The sequence below is a fragment of the Macaca nemestrina genome (genome assembly GCF_043159975.1).
Source record: "Macaca nemestrina isolate mMacNem1 chromosome 4 unlocalized genomic scaffold, mMacNem.hap1 SUPER_4_unloc_10, whole genome shotgun sequence".
In the NCBI taxonomy this organism is placed as follows: Eukaryota; Metazoa; Chordata; class Mammalia; order Primates; family Cercopithecidae; genus Macaca; species Macaca nemestrina.
The window spans coordinates 211,269-233,539 of NW_027257555.1; the positions used below are offsets into that span (position 1 = coordinate 211,269).

The 22,271-nt window shown below is 45.2% G+C and overlaps 1 long non-coding RNA gene across 1 annotated transcript; it reads left to right on the forward strand.

Annotated features, from left to right (window-relative positions):
- Positions 1–329: 329 nt before the first annotated feature.
- LOC139361034 (uncharacterized) lies at positions 330–12,200 on the forward strand. Its single transcript, XR_011618611.1, has 3 exons — positions 330–906; positions 2,412–2,701; positions 6,382–12,200. It is a non-coding gene; the product is annotated as an uncharacterized lncRNA (long non-coding RNA).
- Positions 12,201–22,271: the final 10,071 nt, after the last annotated feature.

Consider the following 22,271-nt stretch of genomic DNA (forward strand, 5'->3'; position numbering starts at 1 on the left):
GCTGAGGCACAAGAATCGTTTGAACCTGGGGGGAGCACGTTGCAGTGAGCCGAGATCACACCACTGTACTCCAGCCTGGACCACAGAGCAAGACTCTGTCTCAAAAAAAAAAAAAAGAAAAAAGAAAATTTAAATTGTGTTTTCACATGGAGCCCATGTTCCCAGAACACAAGCCCTGCTCTATGCTCCAAAGGCACACAGGGTGCCCCTTTATCTTAATACTCACCATATTCCATGGCAGCCACTGGCACGTGTCTGTCCATCGCACTAGACTTCCTGCGCATGAGGCAGGGATCATATATTATTACCTTTCTGTCCCCAGTGTCTGGCCTAGAAGACACTCAGTAAATGATTACTGAACTAAGTCAGTTACTAAGACATTTTAAACTTGTATTAACAAAATTGATTTAATAAGTTTGCCAATGCAGCCTTCATACCACACAGCTTAAATCTCAACCTGCGGATTTATCTTGTGTTCTGCTAGATTATCACCTATTAACATTCAGGAGGCACCTAGTATGTGCTAGTCATTACTAATTGCTGGGAACCTAGCAGTGACAAGACAACATTCCTTGTTCAAAGAGAAGTTCTAGTATAAAGAGGAATAGAAGGAACAGGCTAGATTGATGAGAGAGATAAGAAAAGGACAGGCTGCCATGGGAAGCACCTGGTCTTATCTGGATGGTACACAGTTAACGAAGACTGAGTGCTTCATATAGCATAAGATGATCTCCTCCAAAGAAGTGAATGAAGCTTTGATTCCCCAGTACCAGAAGTCATCATAAAGTTGCGTACAGCCCCATGCTTAGTGTAGGAAGTGAAACCAAACAAACAAACAAAGCTCCAACTTCCAGAGGAAACGGTCCAATTATGAAATCCTCTGGCTACGTTCCATTGAAATTCAAGGTATTCAAGAGGCCAATATTTAAGTGATAAATTTACCCAACCACTTAAAACTAAAGTAGTCTTTGGTTCAAGGGGTAAAGGTATAGTACCTTTTACAAATTTATTAGCTCTTAATATTTACATTTAAATATGATGATGATGGTGTAATAATTTTACTGAGTAGTTACTATGTGTTAGGCACCAAACTAAGCACGTTACACACACATTTGCACGATCCTGTGAGATGATCATGACCCCTTGTCATACCATTTCATAGATGAAAGTCATGTTTATATAAGCTTAAAAACTTATCCCAAATAACACAGCTAGTTAGCAAAACTCAGGCAGCCTGACTCCATAGGCCTTGTTTAAAGAAGTAATATTTATAAACTGTCCAGCACAGCAGTGGTACAAACAAGAGTTCAATAAATGCCTAAAGGGTACTTCATACCCAAAATTGTTTCCCGCCAATCAAACTAGACTTACCCTGGTTCTGCATAACCAACTGTCAAATTATTGTTCCACGAAGAAAAGGTGGAATGGGTAGAGATCAGAATAGAGTGAATAACTGGTAAATATACTTCATGACAGGTAGTAACAGGATGTGGCATTTAGGGTATTTCCAGGTTTGTTTGCATAACACTTTTTCACAGTTCTAAAGCACAAGAACCATTCTAAGCTGGTGAAAGCATAAGGCATGTCTATGATCCAGGACTCCAATTCACTGTGGATCACGGCATCTCAACCTTTACAGTATATCAGAACCACCTGTGGGTTTTTAACAACACTAGAGCTGCCCAGGCTCCATTCCTGCAGATTCTATTTCAACTGGTCGGGAGTAAGCACGCATGCTTTTTTCACAGCCCCCCAGATGCAGCTAGATTTGCAAACCACTGTCCAAGATGCTCTCACACTTCCGCTCAGTTCACTCACTGAGATTCTAAGCACTACGAATCGGGCTAAGTTAACAAGTCAGGCTCCACTCCCTAATAATATTGGCAAAGAAACCAAGATCAGAGATTTATTCCAGTCCAAACCAAACAAATTGCCGGGTGAAAAAAACGCCCTGGCATAGTTTGCCATACAAAACAACTTCCTGCATCTTCCCAGTCAGTAGCCTAGAGACTGACTCTGAGCCATGAGAATTCAGAGTCAGGGGAATATGCCAATCTGAGGCATCTGCCACACTCCTAGCACACCCTCAAAAGCGCCCAGCTACATTTCACATCCACTGTCCTAACAGGGGTCGAAATAGGGAAGAGCAGTGCATTACAGAAAACAGAGCCTGCTGGGCATCAAAAGGCTGGAGAATTCCAGTCCTAGCCCTGCTACCAATCGGTCTGGTCACTTCTCTCTGGTCCTGGTGTGGCCAACAGTTATGCGAGAGGGTGAGGCATAAAAACACAGATGTCAGGCAAGCTCCAGCATGCAAAATACATAGAAATTAAAAAGCATTAAGGTGATATCAAGGAATGTATGCCATCAACCAGAAAAGTAACTGAAGTGTTCCTTTTCCCATTCTTAAGAAATCAAAAGTGGAAGCAGAAAATTGAGCAATCAGCCTACCAAGTTGACTGGGGCAACAGAATACACTCCCGGATTCTGCTCACAACAGCGGGGGTGGCAGACCAAAAGGAGAAATGCAGAGCGTCCCTCTCTCCTCTGTCCACCTATGCCACCAGCACATGAATGCGTCCACACGCAGCGCCCAGTCTCCTGTTCCACTGACGCCAGCGTCCACTCACCACAAGCCTACTAAGTGCCACATGTGCTAGGATGCTCCCTCATCTCATCACCATAGACATCCCTGCTGGAGGTGAGTATGTGACAGACGAAAATCACGGAGGACTAGGGAGGTTGAGACCCACATTCCCACTGCCGTGAGAGTGAGCTTGAGAGGGACCCCAAGGCTGGGCCCTCCATGCCGCTCTCCTCAGTCATCACTCCCAGACCAGAGCAACGAGGGTGAATTTTCTTCCTCTCACTATTTTCAGCCCCTTGGCTGACCCACGATTCCCCAGAAAGCTATCGAGTTCTGGCAGCTCTGAGGCCACAAACCCATAAACGCACGGGACACACAGCCCATCTGTCTCTAATGGGTCTTTTACTTGTCATGCTGGTCATTTCTAAGAGCAGATGGGTTAAGAAAGACTTGGCAAGTTACCACGAAATGACCCCTCCATTCCTCCCTGGGAGAAGGCTGACTAGCGAGCAGTCAGGCTGGCTTTCTTCCCCCACTCCCTGCATTCCTGTCCCTAAGGAGCCACAGACAATCCCACCAAATATAAGCAGGAGACAGCCACCTCCTTCCTACAGCTGGAGGGGGGAAGGGTCCTCTCGGGCCTTTCTAACTGCATGAAAACCAAACTGTGAGCTGTACTGACCCGGGCCTCACCCATGTTGCAGGCATGTACAACACAGGTGCCCAGTGGTATCATCAGGCAGAACTACGAATGTGCTTTCCATCGTTTTCATACACTGATTCCAGAACCGCTATCCACACAGCTCCACTTCTCACACATACGACGTGCTTCACGGATTACACAGCATGTTCACCATGCCCCTCATCCGCTCCTCCCAATAGCCTTGTGTGATCCCTTGAAGATGCTTCCTCATACTGAGGTTTGAAACCAAAACTTTCCCAAGAACATCCAGCTAGTGTTAGAAGCAGGATATGAGGGCTTCTGATTCTAGAACGAGTATTTGTGCCACTATTCCCCATGGGACCCTCCAGGGATTTCTGCCTGATCTTAAAATGCAGACAGCAAATCCGTCTCTCTACAGTCCTGGGGTTCCCTATAGACAAGAAGTCAAACTTCTAAGAGAAAACTTATACTTATTTGGAAGGTTACCTGGGATTTTTTTTTAAGTTAGTTTGTTCACGTTTTGGAAAGATTGTTCCAGTGGCAATGCGGGGCATGAAGTGTAGAAACGATTCCATGATGAGACAGAGAAACAATTCGGGGGCTCTTACAACTGTTCAAATGAGGCATGAGGCGCAACCAGAAAGGACAGAGGGGAAATGCATTGGAAAGAAATGAAAAATGAAATCCACTCAGACCCAGGATGGAAAAAAAGGGAGTAAGCATGATGGTGGTTTGTAGTTTGAAAGACTGATGAATCATTAACTACTGTAGAGTGGTATCTGGGGCCTGGGTGCACCAGTTTGTTTAACCATTCACCTGCTGAGCAGTCTCTGGGCTGTGTCCAGTTTCTAGCCTTTATAAATAATGCTGCTATGAACAGATACATAAAGGCTTTTGTGTGAACATAAGTCTTCATTTCTCTGGGATAACTGCCCATGAATGTGAGTGCTGCCTCCTACGGCAATTGCAAGTTTAGTTTTTTAAGAAACTGTCAAGCTATTTTCCAGAATGGCTGTACCATCTTCCATTCCCACCAGCCAAGTGTGAGTGATCCCGTTTCCCCGCATCCTCACCAGCATTGGTCTTGTTACTACTTTTTATTTTAGGCATTCTGATAGGTGTATAGTGACGTGGCTTCAGTGTGCATTTTTCTGATGGCTCATGATGTTGAATATCTTTTCATGTGCTTATATGTTATCTGAAATGTCCCTTCAGGACTTTTATTCATTTTCAAAGTAGATGATTTGGTTTCACTGCTGAATTTGGATAGTTCTTTATATATTATAGATATGAGTCCTTTATCAGACATGTGGTTTGCAAATAGTTTCTCCCAGTCTCTAGCTTCTCTTTTAATCTTTATTTTGCATTTTACATTTTAGTCCATGATCCATTTTGAGTTAATTTTTGTATGAGGTATGAGGTTTAGATCAGAGTTCAGGTTTTTTTCCTATGACTAATCAGGTAGCCAGTAATTTCTTTTAAGAGACAAGGTCTCACTGTGTCACCCAGGCTGGAATGCAATGACAAGATCAGAGTTCACTGCAGCCTCGACTCCTGGACTCAAGTTATCCTCCTACCTCAGCCTCCTGGAGTAGCTGGGACCACAGGCAGGTGACACCACGACCAGTTAATTTTTTTAGTTTTTGTAAAGACAGGGTCTTGTGCCATGTTACCCAGGCTAGTGTTGAACTCCTAGGCTCAAGTCATCATCCCACTTATATGGGGCCAGGCAGTGGCACATGCCTGTAATCACAGCACTTTGGGAGGATGAAACAGGAGAATCACTTGAACCCAGGAATTCCAGACCAGCCTGAGCAACAGAGGGAGGCCCTGTCTCTGCAAAAAATTTTAAACATTACCTGGGCATGCTGTTGTACACCTGTGGTCCCAGCTACTTGGGAGGCTGAGGTGGGAGGATCTCTTGAGCCTATGAGGCTGAGGCTGCAGGGAGCCATGATCGCACCACTACACTCCAGCCTGGGAGAAAGTGAGACTTTGTCTCCAAAAAAAAAAAAAAAAAAAAAAAATGCTAGAGCATCACCCATATTAAAGACACACATTGTCTTTTTGAAAATTTAATTACAGTTATATAATGGACATGTAAAATGTCCAGTTTGAAAGTTTGAAAAATACATAACTCTAAGTATTCTTACCTTAAAATTCTGATTCCTACCTAAGATATCACATACTGTTTACATAAGTATCATAATGCCTGGACAACAACTAAAAATGTGTAAGAGGGAGAAAAATAAGCGTATATACCTACTAATTAAAGGATATTTCCCCCTTATTACTTAAAAAAGTCATCACGGCAAACCCCGTGACTGTATCTAAAGCAAACCTACAGTTTTACTTCTCTGTATTCCAAAATGCAAGGCTAAAATTCAAATACTACACATTTCCTGAAGCCAAGGGCAGTTTACTTAAAATAAATGCTTAGGGTCTATATCAAAAATATGAAAAAGCTAGTTACTTCATAGCCATTCCAATCTAAGTTCAGCTTTTTCTTTTTTAATTGACACATAATTGTGTACTCTACATATGTATGGAGTACACAGAGTGATGTTATAATACATGTAATGTATGTGATCAGCATAATTAGCATATCCACCATCTCAAACATTTATCATTTCTTTGTGTTGGTAACGTTCAATACCCTTCCTCCAATTATCTGGAACTATATATTCTATTTTTTTTTTTTTTTTTGAGACAAAGTCACGTTCTGTTGCCCAGTCTGGAGTGCAGTGTTGCCATCTCGGCTCACTGCAACATCTGCTTCGCTTGCCAGGTTCAAGCTATTCTCCCGCTTCGACCTCCCTGGTAGCTGGGGTTACAGGCACCCAGCACCATGCCCGGCTAATTTTTTTATTTTTAGTAGAGACGGGCTTTCACCACGTTGGCCAGGCTGGTCTGAAACTCCTGACTTCTGGTGATCCACCCACCTCAGCCTCCCAAAGTGCTAGGATTACAGGCATGAGCCACCGATCCCAGCCCGAAACTATATATTCTTGTTAACTATAGTCATCCTATGTTATAGAACACTAGAATTTATTCTTATCCAGCTATAATTTTGTATCCTTTAACAAATTTCTCCCTATCTCCCTCTTCCCCCACCCTTCTCACCCTCTAGGATCCTCTGTCTACTTTCAACTTCCATGAGATCCACTCCTTTTTGCCTTCCACATAAGAGAACATGTGCTGTGTAACTTTCTGTCCCTGGCTTATTTCATAATATCTTCCAGTCCCATCCACGTTGCTGAGAATAACAGGACTTCATCCTGTGTTATGGCTGAATAGTACTCCACTGTGTATAAAGACCACATCTGCTGTTGGACACCGAGGCTGATTCCATATCTTGACTATGGTGAACAGTGCTGTAGGAAACATAGAGGTGCGGATGCCCCTCCGACACTGATTTCCTTTTCTTTGGGTATCTACACTGTAGTGGGACTGCTGGATCACACTGTAATTTCATTTGCAGTTTTCTGAGGAACCTCCATACTGTTTGCCATAGTGGGTGCCCTAGCTTACTCTTACTCTTTTTCTTTTTTCTCTTTTAGACAGAGTCTCATTGTTGCCCAGGCTGGAGTACAGTGGTGCAATCTTGGCTTGCTTACTGTAGCATCCGCCTCCCGGGTTCCAGTGGTTCTCATGCCTCAGTCTCCAGAGTAGCTGGGATTATAGGCACCTGCCACTGCACCCGGCAAATTTTTGTATTTTTTAGTAGAGATGGGGTTTCACCATGTTGGCCAGGCTGGTCTGGAACTCCTGGGCTCAAGTGACCCGCCCACCTCAGCCGCCCAACTGTGCTGGAATTACAGGTGTGATCCACCGCTCCCAGCTAATTTTTGTGTTTTTAGTAGAGACGGGGTTTCACCATGTTGGCCAGGCTGGTTTCAAACTCCTGACCTCAGGTGATCTGCCCGCCTCGGCCTCCCAAAGTGCTGAGATGTCAGCGTGCACCCCGCGCCCAGCCAGCTGCTCTAGTGTACAGCCCCCTACAATGTGTAAGAGCTCCTTTGTCTCCATATCCTCACCAGTACTGGTTATTTTTTGTCTTTTTAATAATACCCATCCTAACAGGTGAGATGATACCTCAGTGTGGTTTTGCGTTTCTCTGATTATAAGTGATACTGAGTATTTTTTCCACATATTTTTTGGCCATTTGTATGTCTTCTTTAAAGAAATGTCTGTTCAGTTGGGTGTGATGACACAGACCTGTAAGCCCAGCACTCAGAACGCTAAGGCAGGAGGACAACTTGAGCCTAGACCAGCCTAGGTAGCATAGCAAAACCCTAGCTCAAAAAAAAAAAAAAAAAAAAAAAAAAAGAGAAGAAGAAAAAAGAAATATCTGTGTCTGTTCAGCTTTTTAACCTCCAAAAATTAAGAGCCCATTTTGGAATCTGACGACCTGCCTGATTCAGAGACAATCTGTGTTGGGTTCTACTCTGCTACTTCCTATGTGACTTGGGAAGTTCCCTTGGCCACTTTGAGCTCAACTTCCCCAACATTAACCAGGAATAAGTACCGCCTGCCTCTGCTGGTTAATGCTGAGGACTGAAAGGAGAACCTCCACAACGCCACTTGACAATGCTGCCTGGCGGAAGCCCTTCAATGCGGGGCTGGTAGGATCATCTGAAGCTAAGTACAACTTTCCTTTCCACTGTCCCAGGCTCACTCTGCATATGATTAGCAAGGAATAGAGAATAAAGGAAACCAAAATGCTTGCTTAATTTTTAATAAGAAATGTTTAAAAAGTGGGGGTGGTGGAAAAATAGGAGTGAGAGGAGGGGAAGAAAAAGCAGCCGATCAGAAGTTCTAGTCCAGGGCTCATCCCCGGCCTCTTCACTCAGGCAATCACCAGTCCCCACCTCCTGGGGAGGGATACTTTCTCGGCTGGCTTCACCCACATGGAAGGCACTGCCACAGGTGTTCAGAAACCAGGAGCACCTTGAAATGGGCAATGTGTTTTGGGTAGGAGACCTACAATTTCCCCCAAGGAAATCACGGCACAAAAGTGACCCACTTAGGAGGTACCAATGGCTGTAAATACTTGGTGGCAAAAACTGATGTCACACCTTCTGTACAGGAGACACACACACAAATAAAACTTGTCAAAATAGCAGAGAAAAAAATACAGCAGACATCCAGTGCCATTCTGTTAGAGAAATATTTATATCCCAAAGCCAGGGACTTCTCTGGAACACTGTGTTTATTTCCACGTTTCATGGAAGATGTCTGAGTGCTCTCACCTATGTCTCAACAAACTTCCAGTCCCTGCTCTAAACTCTGTGGCTCCTCAGCAAAACCCAAAAACAAGTATCAGTTTTCCTTCCAAATGGGAAATTTCCCGACCTAGCGAAAGCAGCATCAAATCCACTTATTATGAGATAGCTGATTACAGGCGAAGCCCTCTAGTCCCAGGATGACTCCCCTCCTGCAGGAGCGGGAGGGATGGGCATAGCACTGGCCTGCCAGACCACATCTTGAGGCAGTTTGAAACCATGGCTGCTCAGGTGAGCCATGATAAAAATCAAAATCAAGTATCTCTGAAAAGTGTACATGTGAAGAACCAGACCTCGGACCAGACTCAGCAGAAATGGATGTTGCAAAGTTTGTTCAGAGACCTCCTCTCCATGCCCCCTCTCCCCGGGACCTCCCTCCTTGCACTAGGGGCCCAGGGACAATGGACCACTCCCTTACCTCTAGCCCAGTGCATTTTCAGGAACAGTTCCCAGACTGTACCAGACCCTGAAATGTATTCACTGAATGCACTATTTCTTGAAAAGATCGTAAATCACCTACTATAACAAGAATTGTTTTAAAAGTGTTGTCTCTCTCTCGGGAATCATGCCATGAGTTTGAGCAAGCAGCTTTGCTTATCTCTACTGCAATTCTATCATTTGCAAAATGTTAACAATTACTGTGTTCACCCATAGCATTGTTGTAAAAAGCCTTAAGACCCACTTCATGTAGCCTGCCTGGAGCACAGACCCTGTCACGTGGTAAATGCCCACTGAAGGTGAGTTATCTGTAGCTATTATAACCTGCCACTCCAGCGAACAAAAGGAGTCAATCAGGACTCATCATATCACCATGAAAGGATGTCCATGTAGACTGCGCAGTGGGAGTAGGGGGACTCAATGTTGATCAGGTACTATTTTGTTTTTTACAATGTGTACATATATATTTGTAGGTACACTGGAAAAGATCTGGAAGGAAATACACCCAGTGTTAATAGTGACTACCCCAAAGACACATTCATCCAAACACACAACAGAAAAACACTCACTATCTTTCTGTCTTAGATATCATTTGAACTATTTTCAATAAGCATCTATGGCTTTTGTAAAGTTTTTGAAAGGAATCTATTGCATTTTTTTCTGGAGAAACAAGCACGAGCATGAAAAAGGTGGAAACAGAAGGTAAAATGGAATGGGACTCAAAGGAATTGAGTCCAAGCCAGGCTCAGCAGGCACACGAACCATGCACCTCTCACTACAACTCAACACCAGCTCTCTCTTCTCTTGGTCCAATGGCCCAGGACTTAGAGATAAAATCTTTATTGTGATCACATCAATCACACCAAGGAGCTTGGAACCACCCTTCCAAACTCCTCTGGTTCTGTGTACCTGTCCGGGGCTGTTAGCTTTCCTCCTGTGTCTTTGGCTGACCTGTAATCCCCTAGTGGTGGAAATGCACCCTGACACTTAGCCATCATCCCCACAACACTCAGCACCACAGAGAGACCAGGGCAGTGATGCCCACTCGGACTGTGATTCTACTTATAAAGCAAAGGATCAGGGGTCAGATGCGACATGTCTTTGGTAACTCACCAGCTATTGTTTGAACCAGAACAAAGCCAGGTCTCCTGATGCCCAGAAAAGAGCTAGTGCCTGTCCCACTAGAAACGTGGTGAAGATTTTTTGCTTGCTGTGAAAAGATGCACTACTGGAGAAGATGGGTGCAACTTCTCATGGAGGCACTCAGCCCAGATCACGAGGACACAGGGCTGCCAGATGAGACACTCGGCCCAGGTCACCAGGAAACAGGGCTGCAGAATGAGACACTCGGCCCAGGTGACTAGGAAACAGGGCTTCCGGATGAGACACTAACCCGCCCACCGGAAAGGAAATCTGGCTGGGCAGCGGAGGGAAATTTCACACAGCCCAACGACAGCAACAGCATGAACAAAACAAAAAATACCTGACTGGAAAGTCATAGCCTGGCTAGCAAATTCGAAACAAAGCCACAATCCTAGCAGCACACATCACTGCAACACAGAGCTTCAGTCAGTGTGCGCACACTTTAAGTAGAAATGTAAAATGTCCATGTTTTTGGAACAAGGAGGCTATTTGTGTGTGTGTGATGTCAAAGAAAACAGATGAGAAGAAACTGTTGGCAAGGAAATAGAAATAGGCGCCCTTACACATTGACAGTGAGATAACGGTATGGCCCTAATGGAAGGGAATCCGGCAACACCCATCAACATTTAAAATGTGCAGAACCCTGGATCCCACAATTCCATTTCTAGCAATGCATCCTATGAACATATTCACGCAAATATGCAAGAATTATGTACAACTCAGCAGTGATTAATCGAAAAGGTTGGGAACAACCTAAATACTTACCACTGGACAACCATGTTTATCTTATGCCAACATCTGTGTTTTTAAAAACAAGACACATAGGCTGGGCGCAGTGGCTCACGTGTGTAATCCCAGCACTTTGAGAGGCTGAGGCAGGTGGATCGCGAGGCCAAGATATCCAGACCATCCTGGCCAACATGATGAAATCCCGTCTCTACTAAAAATACAAAACTTATCTGGGCGTGGTGGCGCACACCTGCAGTCCCAGCTACTCAGGAGGTTGAGGCAGGAGAACCGCTTGAACCTGGGAGGCGAAGGTTGCAGTGAGCTGAGATCACGCCAGCCTGGTGACAGAGCAAGACTCTGCCTTTGAAAAACAAACAAACAAACAAACAAACAAAAACTGGCAACAGTGGTCACAGGGCAGTGATGGGAGTAGGACTGTCTTTCACTCTCCAGGACCTTTTGAATGTCACTCATATTACATATTCAAAATATATGACTACAGCAAATATTTTCAAAGTAACTATGAAAAACTGGGAGAATAATAATATCTAACACACAGGACTGCTGTATAATAAAAGGATGAAAAACATTAAGCACTATCAGAGTTCAAAGGAAGAAAGATTAATTCTAGCTTGGATGTCAGAGCGGGGATGATGGAAAGGAAGTATTTCAAGTCTTGAAGGATGGAGAAGATTTAAAGAGGCAGAAGTGTGGAGATGATATCCCAGATGGAGATAAGAACATAGGCGAAGACGATGAAGAGATGAGAAGGTATAAATTCTAAGTGCAGCTCTCAGGCTAGGCTTCAGAACAGGGCTTAGACAAGAAGCTGGAGTGCAAGGCTGATGGCGGGAATGGAAACACTGAAACCCAAACTTGCATATTACGCCTTGATCATGAGCATTGATGCCAAGCCAGGGAACCCATCCTTGATCTTAACAATGAAAAATCACTGGGCCGGGTGTGGCGGCTTATGCCTGTAATCCAGTGCTTTGAGAGGCTGAGGCGAGAGGACTGCTTGAGGTCAGGAGTTTGAAACCACTCTGGACAACACAGCAAGACTCTGTTCTTACAAAAAATTTAAAAATTAGCTAGGCAGGATAGCACACCTGTAGTCCCAGCTACTCAGGAGGCTGAGGCGGGAGGATCACTTGAGCCCAGGAATTTAGGGTTACAGTGAGCTGTCATGGCATGCCTGCATTCCAGCCTGAGCAACAGAGCAAGGGCATGTCTCAAAAATCAAATCAAATGAAATAAAATCACTAAAAGTTTGTATAGACATGAAGTATAAAATCATACCATATATGATTTAATCCAGATATATAATATAAATTAGAGGGGGAAAAGAGAAATTAGGAAGCTATTATAAGAAAACAAGTCTCAACTAAGACATGAGCAAAGGCCCTGGGATCACAGTGCTATCTTTATATAAAGGAATGAACTATCACATTTATTTTCATGGCATCACCAACTTAGATACAGGCTACAGTATTCTGGAACCATCTCTGTATCAGTCAAATCAGATGGCCATAATACCATAGGCAAATACCATAAAAAATACCATAGGCTGTGTGGTTTAAACATTAGTTTATTTCTCACAGCTCTGGAGGCTGGAAGTCCAAGATCAAAGTGTTGGCCAACTCAGTTCCAGGACAGGAACCTCTTCCTGGCTTGCAGACAGCCACTTTTCTTCTTGTTTCCTCACACCAGGGCAGTGGGAGCTCTCTGCTTTCTCTGTTTTTTTTGAGACAGAGTCTCATTCTGTCACCAGGCTGGAGTGCAGTGGCACAATCTCAGCTCACTGCAACCTCTGACTCTCTGGTTCAAGCAACCCTCCTGCCTCAGCCTCCCGAGTAGCTGGGATTACAGGCACGTGTCACCACACCCAACTAATTTTTGTATTTTTAGTAGAAACAGGGTTTCAGGATGGTCTCAATCTCCTGACCCCGTGATCTCCCCAACTTGGCCTCCCAAAGTGCTGGGATTACAGGTGTGAGCCACCACACCCGGCCTGGTTTCTCTTCTTCTAAGGGCACTAATCCTGTCAGACCAGGGCCCACACTCATGACCTCATCTAACCCTAATCACTTCCCAAAGGTCCTACCCCCTAATACCATCACACTGGCAGTTAGGGCTGCAGTACAAGAATCTGGGGGAGACATAAACATTCAGTTTAGAACAATGTCTTTTCAATCCTGTTGAAAAAAACAACCAAATGAGGAGGCTACAAACTACCTTATATGTAAACAATTCAGGACTTTTCATATTTCTGCTAACACACTAAGGTTAATTCAAAATGTCTGATAACAAGAGTCAGAAGCAGAGATAAATGAAAGTTAGTTACTCTGCATTTTAGGCCCACATTGAGCTGTCTTTCAATGACATTGTGGCACAAAGAACACTGCTTTCTATTCCTGGTTTTGCCACCAAAAAAGCTGGAACATTTCCCTGTATTTCTGTTTATCTCTAAAATCACTGGGATGACCTAGCAGACCTCCAAGGTCCCTTCCATTCACAAATTCCACAAATAACTTCCTACCAACAGAGGCTACACAAATAAACTACACTGACGAAGGGGAAAGCTAACACTAGCAAACAATGAGATGCACACAAGACAAGACGTATAGAGAACTGGATCAACCACAAACTGGTGGACGATGAGCCGGCGGTGGATAAAAACACATTCCCTAACGATGGACAGAGAGGCAATGGCGCCGAGGTAGTATTGTTGAAGATTTCCTATTTTAAACTTTCAAGATAAATGGCTCAATTGTTTATATTCATTCTGATTAAATGTGAACGTGAAAACTTCTTCCAGCGGACACAGACATCTAAAAAGTTCACAATGTATCCAATTTGTCATTTGATATTTTTACTGACAAGAAAAATGAGGGACTGAATATACAAACAGTCCATGCCTGATCATATGTATAAAGACAGAACTCAGACCACAACCTGTAGCTGCCCACCCAGGAAACCAATCCCCTATCTACAGTCAACAGCCAGGAGGCCAGCCAGGCTAGCACATCAGACAGGAAGCCAGACTGCTCTCTCTCCACAACCCAGAAACTAAACCACAACTCTGTCCCACGTGGCCAGGACTTGACTCAAAACTGACAGCCACCCTAATTTTGGCCCCTGTTTCCAGTTAGGATCATTCAGAGAAAGCCAAATACGTCCCTAAAGAACCAAGGACACCCCGCTTCTGCACAGCCGCCTCCAGCCCCCACAACAGCCTCCACTGGGAGCCGTTCTTTTCCATCCTGAAGCTTCCCCACTCCTCATCCGCCACTCACTTGCATGTCAGTCTCTGCCACACGCAAGTGATGGTGCTGACTTTCTTGCCACAGCAGCTGTGAGAAAGTCGCCTCTGCCTGTCTCATGTGGGCGGCCTTCATTTATTTCCCCCCAAAAATAAGTCTTAAATGAGGGGCTTCTCTCTATATGGCCAAGCTATACAATTCAGAAGCCCAGCATGGCAGATTCCAAGCCTGGAAAGACCATACACCCCTCAGGTCCTCTTTCTACAAAACACAGCTTCCTTGAGTTTTTCAGTCACTCCCCACCAACCAGGAAATGAACCACGTGTTATGGAAAGATCAAGGGCCTTGAAGTCAAACTTCTGGGTTCATCAAGTACTTCATCTTTGCACTTAAGAAATTACATGGCCTTGGCCAGATGTGGTGGCTCACACCTGTAATCCCAGCACTTGGGGAGGCCGAGTGGGGCGGATCAACCGAGGTTGGGAGTTCAAGACCAACCTAACCAACATAGAAAAACTCCGTCCCTACAAAAATACAAAATCAGCCTGGCGTGGTGGCGCATGCCTGTCATCCCAGCTACTCGGGAGGCTGAGGCAGGAGAATTACTTGAACCTGGGAAGCAGAGGTTGTGGTGAGCTGAGATCGCACCATTGCACTCCAGCCTGGGCAAGAAGAGCAAAACTCTGTCTCAAAACAAAACAAAACAAAACAAAGCAAAACAAAACAAATGACGTGATCTTGAACAAATTTCTTAATTTCTCTAAGCCTCTATCTTCATCTTCAATAAAATAATTTTACCTCCAAGATTACATTAAATGGAATCCCACATGTAAACCAGCTGACAAATATCAGGGGCCCAACAGCTGTGCGCTCCTACTGCCGCCCCACTTTACCCCAAGGGAGAAGCGCAAGATGTCCTGAAAAAGCCTGTTGATCCCTACACCTCAGCATCCTGTGTTCACACAAGGCGCAGTGGCATCCAAAATTACCAGGGTCACCCAAATACAAGACATGTTTTGATTTTTCAACTTAGGTACACATGGCTTTTAAAGTTCACCATATATGATCCATAATTTAGAAGAGATTCTCCTACACTACCCCGTGGTTCTATTTTAGCAGACTTAGATGTGCCATAATAGCTCACTCTCTTAAGCCCTCTTCAGTATCAAAAACAAAACTTTAATCTGTAACACAGTTATCAGTAGTGAAAGTGGAAAAGGTACCTATGAGTCAAAATCACCCTCTGCTCCGCCCCGCCCCACCCTACAAAAAGCTGTTCAGGAGTATTTGGGCTGCTTATGAGAATGCTGTCTGTATTCCCAGGGACAGACAAACGCCTACCCTGGTTAGAAGCTGAGCTGCTCAGCCTCCAGGGTAGAAAGCTCACCACATCCTCTACCCAAGGAGAAGAGAAGCAAATGGGGTGGCCAGGCTACAGGATGTGGATGTTTAGTGTGGTTTCTGCAGTCCAGGTCACCGCCATGGGTGAAGCTCTTCCTTCCTTCCTTTCCACCCAAGTGGCCAAGGTCCTACGGCTGCTGTAAGGCCTCTTCCCTATGAGGCAGCGCAGCCATTCGCCTTCCCCCTTCTTCTTCTTCTTGTTTTTTGAGATGGAGTCTCGCTCTGTCACCGAAGCTGGAGTGCAGTGGTGTAATCTTAGCTCACTGCCACCTCTGCCTCCCGGGTTTAAGTAATTCTCCTGCCTCAGCCTTCCAAGAACCTGGGATTACAGGCACCTGCCACCACGCCCAGCTAATTTTTATATTTTCAGTAGAGAGGGAATTTCAACTTCTTGGCCAGGCTGCTCTTGAACTCCTGACCTCAGGTGATCCACCTGCCTCGGCCTCCCAGAGTGCTGGGATTACAGGCATGAGCCACTGCGTCTGGCCGAGTCAGCCCAGCCATCCTGACATTTTGTTCTGGCAAAATTACTCTCTTCCACGTCTACCTTCCAAGTAGCTAAATCAGAGATCTGGCCCCTGGGGCAGGCTTGAAGAATCCCTGTTTTTGGTCCTCAAGAGGTCCTACCAGGGTCTGGGACAATTCCAAGACTTGTGTTCTTAAAGAGGAAAGAAACCTCACATACACGGCTCTCGCAGAGCTCAGGCGAGCCCGTATCGGAGACAAGGCTTGGGAGGCGGCCCTAAGGTTTGGGTGTGCCATCTATGATAACATCTAAGAGATCTGAAGCCAGCTGTCTGGGTTCAAACCTCAATTCCAACGGCACTGACTGTGTGATGTTAGACAACGTCCCCAGCCTCTCTGTGGTTCAGTTTCCTCACTGTAAAAGGGCCACAATAATAGAGCTGCTCTAAAAATTAAGTGAATTGGTGCATATAAGGTTTTCAGAACAATGCTTGGCACATGAGGAGTTCAATAGACACGTATTGAACAGAGTAACTTAGCAATTACTAAATATACTCATGCAGGCCAGGCGTGGTGGCTCATGCCTGTAATTCCAAAACTTTGGGATGCTGAGGTGAGAGGGTCACTTGAGCCCAGGAGTTTGAGAGTAGCATGGGCAACAGAGCAATATTCCATCTCTAAAAATGTGTGTAACATACATGTCTATATACACTCAAATGTTCACAGTGTATTTATAGTATACAAAATAGCTGGAACACAGACTTAACTATTCACAATGGTTACTTCTAGAGAAGGGGGAATGCAAATTTCAGCTTTTTACACCACACATATATTCTTGTATCATCTGAAATATTTAAGCAAATTGTATGTATAAATTTGCCCCAAAACACATAGCAGAACAATGTAGTTTTGACTCAAAAATCTTCAAATCGTGATGGAATTGTCCTGTGAAAGTAAAGTTATAGAGATGAAAATTCTCCCTCTAGCCTAAATGCTCTTTCATATGACCTATATTACACAAACCAATGCAGAGGCCCAATCCTTTCCCCACTGTCATAAGAATTTTTCAGTGAACTGCATTCCCCTTTACAAACTAGATGATAGTTAGAGTTACCAGGCAAGAACGTGGATCCAGTTCTGCTTTTTCAAAGCCCAATGTTCCTCACATAATAGCAATGCATTCTTCAACCGGTCAACTGCCCCCAACACCTGAGCTCTCTGTTGTACACAACTCAGCGAGGCCTAGGAGAAAGCAGGTGCAAATTTCACTTACTCAGTAACAACACATCCTGCCTGATTCTTCTGCTGGGCTAGTTCTCAAGTCATCTTTTTCTAAGCTTTCATTTGGCTCTGCCACACGTACCTAGGCTGGGTAAAACACTTTATGATTCTCCTGCTTCAACCTCCCAAGTAGCTGGGACTACAGGTGTGCCACCACACCTAGCTAATTTTTGTATTCTTAGTAAAGATGGGGTTTCACCATTGGCCAGGCTGGTCTCAACCTCCTGACCTCATGATCCGCCCGCCTCGGCCTCCCAAAGTGCTGGGATTACAGGTGTGAGTCGCCGCACCTGGCCTACTTTACCAGTTTTGTTCCTGAATTAAACCTGTTATTACTATCAATAATGTCAATCAGTGCCATTTCATTCACCGTATGACACACACACACAAAGCACTTCATACTCGCTCCACCTATCTGCTTTTCTGCAATGGCCTCAGTGTTCCCCATCTTACATGAGAGACACAGAGAAAGATAATGACTTCTCCAAGGTTTTGTAATTCACAATCAGTGGCAGAACCAACTAGCCCAACCAGGTCTGGCCAAGGCTTGTGTTTCAGCCACACCACCTGGTTGCTGCCCCTAAGGTTCAATGGGCAAGTAACAGATCACTCCGATTGCAGAGGCTTCAGAAATGCCTTCCGCCATAGTACAATGGACGGTTCGCTCTCAGGAGGGGAGGCAGGGGTGGGAATCAGCACACAGTTCTGCTCGGTTTCTCATGCAGGGCACAGACTATGTATTTTGTGCCTTGCTTTGGAGGTGAAATGTCTCCTGCTCCCTGTACAACATCTTTCTTTGTCCTCTCCACATAAAAGTACAACTGAGTTCCTCAGGGGCAGGCAGTGATCACTGCCCTGTGCCACACCTGACTGATGTACCAACAGGTGGACACACAGGCTCTTCTCTTATGGCCCAGGCTGCCCCCATCTCCTAAGCATCGAAAACTACACACAGGATTTGCAGAACATTAATGACATGGAGGTGACTGCTTCATCTCTGTTGAAAACTTACTGCAGTGTTGTAAAGAAGAGAATTCAGGAAAAGCTGAACATTTGAGGCTGGCTGGCTGTAATCTTCAGCTGCTGAGAAAGCCTCAGCTGCTCGGTTCCACGGTGGAAATCCAACTCCTCCCTCAAAGTCCAACTCAAGTACACCTCCTCTGCGGTGCCTGCCCCTTCCTCCCTTTCACAAGCACGTGCTCCCTCTGCAGTCCCAGAACATTCTATCGCCACCTGTGGAGCCACACTGTCCCAGCCGACAGCCAGCTCAGTGCACAGCTGCCTCTCCCTGTGTGTACCTGCAGGCCCCACCTGGGCTGGAAGGCTGCCTCCTTCTCCTCCACACGGAGGCGGCACTCAGGACCTACTGAATGAGGGAGGGAGTGGATGAGCAAGATCAGCCAAGGGCCACAGGGAGTGGCCTGCAGCTCCCAGCAGGAAGAGCCCCTGCCCTGCCAATCCGGAGGTGCTGGCTCTGTTCTCAGCAGGGCTGCTAAAAGCTCCCTTATAACAGCTCTAGGCCACAACGACCAACTTGGTGTCAGGCCCTAGAGACACCAAAAATTGTAACAAATAAAGAGGCCGGGTATGCAGCATGCTGGTTAAAAGCACAGACTTCAGAGTCAGAGCTTGAATTCCACTTATTAGGTGACCTTGAGCAAGTTACTCAATGCATCGATCTCATTTTGTCACCGGCAGAATGAGGACATTATCTGCCACGTGGTGTTGCTGAAAAAGTAAGAGAGGTGACAGACGCAAAGTGCTTGGCACTTACTCTTACTGGTTTATTACAAAGAAAAGAACACAGGAACAGCCAAATGCAAGAGATGCACAGGCACACCACGGGGCAGAGAGGTCGGGTCTCCCATGCCGTCCCTGGAAGTGCCACCTCCCCAGCACCAAATGAGTTCACCAAACCAGAAGCTCTCCAAACCCAGTATTTAGAGGGTTTTATGGAGTTTTCATAACATAGACATGATGAAGTCATTGGCCACCCGTGACTAGCTCAATCTCCAGCCTATCTCGTCTCCCCTCCCAGAGATAGGGGTGGTGCTGATATGTCCAACTCTTTACTCATGACTCATCTTTCTGGCAACCAGCCCTAATCCTGAACCTGTCCAGGGGCCCAAAGCCACCTGTCATCTCATTATCATACAAAAGACACTCCTATCACCCCAGAGATTCCAAAAGTCTGAGAAGCTCTTGTGTCAGGTATTGAAACCCCACAATATTGTACTATGTATCCCACTATCACAATACATTTTTTCTGAGACAGAGTCTACCTCTGTTGCCCAAGTTGGAGTGCCGTGGTGCGATCTCAGCTTATGGTGCGATCTCAGCTCACTGCAACCTCCACCTCCCAAGTTCAAGCAATTCTTGTGTCTCACCCTCCTGAGTAGCTGGGACTACAGGTGTGCGACACTACAACTAATTTTTGTATTTTTTAGCAGAGACGGGGTTTCACTGTGTTGGCCAGGCTGGCCTCAACTCCTGGCCTCAAGTGATCTGCCTGCCTCGGCCTCCCAAAAAGCTGGGATAAGTCATGAGCCACCATGCCTTGCCTCACTATCACAATAATTATACTGAGAGGATGGGGGAGAAAAACGTGGGCAACAAGAGGAGGGGGGAGGGTAAGCAACCTGAATCCTTGTCTTCCACAGTAGGACATCTCCCTGTCTTCCACACAATCTAGAAGAACCAGCTAAAACATAAACACAGTAACCTCCAAGGAGCAGGGATCAGGGTGGAGAAGGGTAAGGTAGGGGTTTGCTGGGTTTTGTTCTAAGCCTTGTTAATTTCTGACTCTTAGAGCTGCATGCCTGTACAACTTTGCTAAAAATGAATATTTACCTGCAATCCCAGCACTTTGGGAAGCCAAGGTGGGCGGATCACGAGGTCAGGAGATCGAGACCATCCTGGCTAACACGGTGAAACCCCATCTCTACTAAAAATACAAATATTATCCAGGCGTGGTGGCGGGCACCTGTAGTCCCAGCTACTCAGGAGGTTCTGGCAGGAGAATGGTGTGAACTCAGGAGGCAGAGCTTGCAGTGATCTGAGACCATGCCACTGCACTACAGCCTGGGTGACAGAGCGAGACTCCATCTCAAAAAAAAAAAAAAAAGAGTATTTAATTTTTAAACAAAATCTGATACTTGACCAACAACAATAATATATTAAGTGATACGGTTTTTTGGGGTTTTTTTTGGAGAGAGGGTCTTGCTCTGTTGCCCAGGCTGGAGTGCTGTGGTACAATTCTAACTCACCACAGCCTCAGATTATTGGGATCAGGTGATCAACCTCCCGAGCAGCTAGAACCACAGGTGTGCACCACCACGCCCAGCATTTTTTTTTTTTTTTGGTAGAGGTGGAGGTCTCGCTATGTTGGTGGTCTTAAACTGCTGATCTCAGTGGATCCTACTGCCTCAGCCTCCCTAAGTGCTGGGATTACAGGTGTGAGCCACCACACCAGGCCCAAGTGGCGTATTCTAAAATTTTTTGGAATCCAACCACTTTGAAAATGTATGGAGAGCTATAAATCGTCTCCCCATAAACACACATGGATGCATATACAGAAAATTGTTGCACAGGATTTTGGGGACTTCATAAATTTCTGAAAGCCAGGTTAAAAACCTTAGGATTATAGATTCTGGTTTCTTTTTTTTTTTTTCTTTTTTTTTTTTTTTTTTTTTTTTTTTTTTGAGACAGAGTCTCGCTTTGTCGTCCAGGCTGGAGTGCAGTGACGTGATCTCGGCTCACTGCAAGCTCCGCCTCCCAGGTTCATGACATTCTCCTGCCTCAGCCTCCCGAGTAGTTGGGATTACAGGTGCCCGCCACCATGCCTGGCTAATTTTTTGTGTTTTTAGTAGAGGCAGGGTTTCACCATAGCCAGGATGGTCTCAATCTCCTGACCTCGTGATCTGCCCTCCTCGGCCTCCCAAAGTCTGGGATTACAGGTGTAGCCACCGCGCCCGGCCCTAGATTCTGGTTTATTAAAGGAAATGTATTTCAAGTCAGAGCTTGTCATTTATTGCACAGGAAAATGAAAACTTCATTTAAAAAATCAAAAACACCCACATGATAAAATGAGGTCCTGCGTGGTTTTAAACTACTTGGTGACCACCATCAGTTGTTTTCTTGACCACGGGATGCACCTAATTCCTAACTATGAATAAAGGTGCAAACATTGTTTATTGTGCTTTTGGCTTCAGCCTTGAAATAATCAGATTCTCTCAAACTCAGGAATGTGAATCGCTGTTTGGTTGATGCAGCTATTTCCATTCTAGAAATAGATCTGGAATCATGTACTTTTGCCCATGAAGAGTCCTTTCTGTAAAACTTGAAAAGGCAAGGTCCCAAATTCCCCATATGGGTGTTTCTTCCAGTAGAAGAATGACTCTAATGACTTCTTAGCAAAACTTACATAATCAGGGCAGGCCATCAAAATACTCCAAAACACAAAGTTTAGCTCCGTTTCTTGTGGACCTGTCTCCACTGCTATCAATCTCACCAACAGCCTCACATCAAGTCAGAGGAACAGTTTTTTCATTTAATAAGGATCTTCATTGCTGGGTGTGGTGGCTCACACCTGTAATCCCAGCACTTTGGGAGGCCAAGGCAGGCGGATCATGAGGTCAGGAGTTTGTGACAAGCCTGGTCAACATACTGAAACCCCGTCTGTAGTAAAAATACAAAAATTAACCAGGCTTGGTGGCATGTGCCTGTAGTCCCAGCTACTCAGGAGGCTGAGGCAGGAGGACTGCTTGAACCCGGGAAGTGGAAGTTGTGGTGAGCCAAGATTGCACCACTGCCCTGCAGCCTGGGCAAGAGAATGAGACTAGGTCTCAAAAAAAAAAAAAAAAAAAAAAAAAAAAAAGGGATCTTCATGTTCCTGCCAATTTGCAAAAAAGAAAAAAAAAATTGGTATCTGTTAACCAGAGGCAATGAAAAGCACTTCCCAGGCTGCTGTAGTAAGTGGATCAGTAACTGTGGTGGGAGATTCCAACCCCCGAGAC